The sequence below is a fragment of the Pectinophora gossypiella genome, chromosome 19 (assembly GCF_024362695.1).
Source record: "Pectinophora gossypiella chromosome 19, ilPecGoss1.1, whole genome shotgun sequence".
NCBI classification, from domain to species: domain Eukaryota; kingdom Metazoa; phylum Arthropoda; class Insecta; order Lepidoptera; family Gelechiidae; genus Pectinophora; species Pectinophora gossypiella.
The window spans coordinates 13,627,283-13,631,703 of NC_065422.1; the positions used below are offsets into that span (position 1 = coordinate 13,627,283).

At 38.7% G+C, this 4,421-nt stretch overlaps 1 non-coding gene across 1 annotated transcript; it reads left to right on the plus strand.

Annotated features, from left to right (window-relative positions):
* The first annotated feature begins 4,109 nt into the window (after nucleotides 1–4,109).
* Trnaa-agc (transfer RNA alanine (anticodon AGC)) lies at nucleotides 4,110–4,182 on the plus strand. Its single transcript has one exon. It is a non-coding gene; the product is annotated as a tRNA-Ala (tRNA).
* The last annotated feature ends 239 nt before the right edge of the window (nucleotides 4,183–4,421 follow it).

The window sequence follows — 4,421 nt, forward strand, 5'->3', positions numbered from 1 at the left end:
CATCAACTGTGTTCATCAACTGAAGGCTTTACCTGAAAATTAGTTCTCCTAAACTTAGAAGACTGAAGCAATTACAACTAAGAAATAGGTAAACAAACCCATGTGTAAACCGATCGACTCCACCTGAGTTAACTAGTCTGTGAACTTTCTAGGTATTCACACAAAACGACGCTGATATTTTTTGGGGCGTATAAAACCTAAACTCGAGTTCATTTGAATAATTGCAGAGACCTCAGTACCCTTGGCTGACTTAGTGATTTATTTATTTATTAGTCATAAATTCAGATACTTATACAATTTAATAAAGAGCGAATTCCATTATTCGGCGGTAACGTTTAGGCAGGTATCTAATACATAGGTATTATAGGAACATAGGTCCATTGGCAAAGGCCTCCCCCTATCTATTTCTCTCCTCTTCGCATATAGCCGTTCTGGTCCAGGTTCTGCCGGCCACTCTGACGATTTCGTCCTCCCAGCGTCGGGATGGTCTTCCTCGGTTTCTTTTGCCATCTGGGGACCATGTGGTGACGCATTTGATTTAGTGATTTAGCTTCTTTTTTTTATTAAAAATAGGTTTGCGTTTTGGTGAGATTGTTCACCTCATAATAAGTGAAGATTTGGCCTAAAGTGTTATAGTATACACTTCTCATCGGAAAAAGTTCCCTTTCCTATAATAATAGATTCTGAAAGCAAACAATATCGTTATGACTAAGAAAAAGTAATAGAAAATATCACGAATCAGATGAGCAAGAACAAGAAAACAAAATTAGAGTACCAGGGCGTCAGGAGGGCGTAGAACGTTTACAACTGCGACCTGTAAAACTAAACGCACTCCGGAATTCAATCTCGCTTTCCAACAATGAAACACTCGTTTCTTTCCGACCGGGATCGCGCTCGCTACTATTCATGCGGTCCTGGTGACAAGTGGAAGCGGAGGTGATGTTGTAACAAAAAAGTCGGTCAAGTGCAAGCCGAACTTGCGCATGGAGGGTTCCGTACAAACTGCCGTAAATTAACAAAGACATTATTATTATTTGATCCGGAGGTCCCGAGTTCGAATCCCGGTGGGGGCAAATCACTTTGTGATCCCTAGTTTGGTGAGGACAAATGGCCTGTAAAGGCTGATCACCTGATTGTCCGAAAGTAAGATGATCCGTGCTTCAGAAGGCACGTTAAGCCGTTTTGGTCCCGGTAACTACTTACTTACTGATGTAAGTACGTAGTCGTTACATGACTCATGTGAGGGGTCTATGGCGGATCCATAATAACCCTGACACCAGGGTTGATGGGGTTGGTAATCAACCCACGCAATAAAAAATTCATTTTTCGAAGGCGTTGACTTAGGCGTTTCAAATTTTAATACAAAATTATCACCTCAATTTAATTATTCAGCAATGTGGCTGATTTTTATATGTTTGTTTTACTTACATGTTTTAATTTTTACATGCAATAAAAGTAAATAAAAGTAGTAAATTCTGAATATCAATAGGAATCTTATTATAGGTAGTGGTCTTGTGTGGAAATCTCGGCCGCAAAATGTTATAGGCTAAATTATAATATTATGAAGCATAATATTTAAGTCACAACGTAGAAGGGAATACTATAGAGCGCTGATAGCGCCATATTTGTATAAGTTTTGGGCCGATACAATTTAGTTTGCCATCGACACGATAAGAAGATCATAGAAGGGAAGCTACAAGGAAAGAGAGGAAGGGGAAGACCAAGAAGAGCTTAATTAAAACACATAATAACGGGTTCTTACCGCGTTTAAATCAGGGATATGAGACTCCTGATATTTCGACACTGTTGCAAGTGCCATGATCTCGGGATGACTGATGAGATTGGAGTGGTTAAGTTATTATGTGTTTTAATTATGATAATAACCGCGTAAACCTAAAACAATGTAAGAAGAGCTTACATGGAACAGATTAAAGAGAAGACGAACGTAGGGTCTTTGATAGACAAGATTGGAGAATGTTACACCGACAAGAGCGTGGCACTTAAATTAGTGATGATGAATATTTAAGTATTTGTAACGCTTTATTTAATTTAAAAATACCTATGTCGCGATCACTCCTGACTTAACCCACACAACTCGCTCAGCCGGATGTTCAAGTCGCCGAAAGCTGAACAAACTTAAATTGGATTCGTGAGACAACCTCCGCACCCCGCCACCCTCCGGCAAGAAAAACTGCAATTAATGCAACCCACGACAACTCTGACGTGGTTGGGGGAGATGATAGCCAAAGGGAAATTGGATATGGGGACTCGTTGGTGCAATGGTTAACACGAGCGCCCCGGGTTGGACAGAACCACAAGTGATATTTAGATCATAATATGTTCGTGAAATGAGCAAAAATAAAAGGTTAAAAACTAAAACCCGACTACGAAAAAATCACGCTCTAAAAAGTATGAAACAAGTAGGTATATTTCTCTGTAATCCTTCTGTCCTAAGAGTTTGTTTACCACGGCTATCTTCTACACGCTATTCGGTAAAATTTCAGAGAGATATAATATTAACAATTTAATATATTTTCTTATTTTATACTTTTTAGAGCGTTATTTTTCCGTAGTCGGATTTTAGTTTTTAAACTACGGAAAAATCACGCTCTAAACTTATATTCTTTTATTTTATTGGAAGTGTCGTCGATCCGCTGCATACATACCTACGTCAATGTTTACTATATACAACAGATATAACAATAAGTAGGTAAACAATAATGACGTCATCAAACCCGCATGGGGAGGAGGAATTAGCACAAGGACCTATCAATACTGCCTAGCTAGAAATTGCATTATAATGTGTGTACGTGTGATTGAATGATTATTTGATTAGGTAGTGATACGATACAGTCACGCCCATATTCGTAACGGGGAGCGCAGACCTACAACTACTTTATTTATTTAATGGATCACTAACAGCTATGCACATTATAACATTTAGTTAACACATAATTAAAGAAAACCAGTACTAATGTGTAAGCCAATTACAAGTAAACACAACATTTATTTCCACTAGACCATGGGGGCTGTCAGTATAGTAATTAGTATTTTATTGATATGGTATAGTATAAGGATTTTCCCTGTCCATGACCATATGACCATGACTCTTGTACCAGTGAGTATTGCCATGTTAGCTTTTGTCGTGCGAGCCATAAATATCAACAATTTATTTGCGGCCTTTCTTGCAAATGGCTCGTAATATCCGCTACGCTATGAGCTGTATTTTATGTGGCTTGGTCCTAATTCTAAGTTAGATGCAAAGAATTATTTTTCTACTATTGAGTAATAAATATTTATTGAATATTTGGGATTGAAACAATTAAAGACAAATTAAAAATGCTTACCTAAAATATCAGCCAGGCTAAAATGGGTCAATCTCGTTTTAATTATTTACGTCCTATTTCAGTATCTCCATACAAATTCCATGTTATGTTTTCACCGGTAGTAAAAAAAACTAAAAAGTGACTTATGAGATCAATGGCCGACCGTATCAACCGTGGTATCAGGGTAATTTAGAATTGAGCCGCCAAACGATTTAAAAAAAATAGGGATACATGGGGTTTAGACAAGCCACATTGAATATCTAAATTGTTATTTTAATTCATTTATTGACGTGACATTTACTCTCATGTGCGCAAATGTCAAATAGCAATATATATTGCTGTTTTTAGATGAAATGCTCAAAACATTAAACCACCTTGCACCTAATATTCAAGATATGACCCCGTACGGTCCTGAAAGCGCCGGAGGGATGTGCCAACTGGGGCAGACTGTGATCAAAGGAGCGACCTCTGTCGCGCGCTGAATGCCTGGTACCTCGTGTGTTGTTTGACGGATCCCAGCGCATACCTACTACCCGGATGCTTTAAGATTCAAAAGGTCTGCGCTGTTAAATATGTAGGGCTTCTTTGTGCATAGCATGAAATTCCTGAAAAGCTTTTACCTATAAGTCATAAAAGCAAAAACTACTTCGAGAGTACATAGCGCAGTGAAAGGCGAACGCAATTCTTAATATTCTTAACCCGTCGTCCTCGCCCGCGGCAAGTCAAATGCCATTGCTAGTATATGCGTACGAAGTAGAAGATTATTTCGATACAAACAACATCGGGGGCGTAGCTCAGATGGTAGAGCGCTCGCTTAGCATGCGAGAGGTACCGGGATCGATACCCGGCGCCTCCAAACTTTTTCTAAACATTTTGCCACAACTAGCAACTCTTAGGAATGGTTAAAATTTCAGTTTAATGACGGAAACAGGAGAAACAAACACTGTTGCCGCTGGCTAGCTGTAGTCGTACTAAATTAATTCCTCAAAATTAATTGTGAAATGGCTGCTTTAAATAACTTAGCGCAGAATTAGTCTAGTTGCACAGAGAATCGGAACGCGTCCACATAGAAAGCAAAGCACATTACTATATATT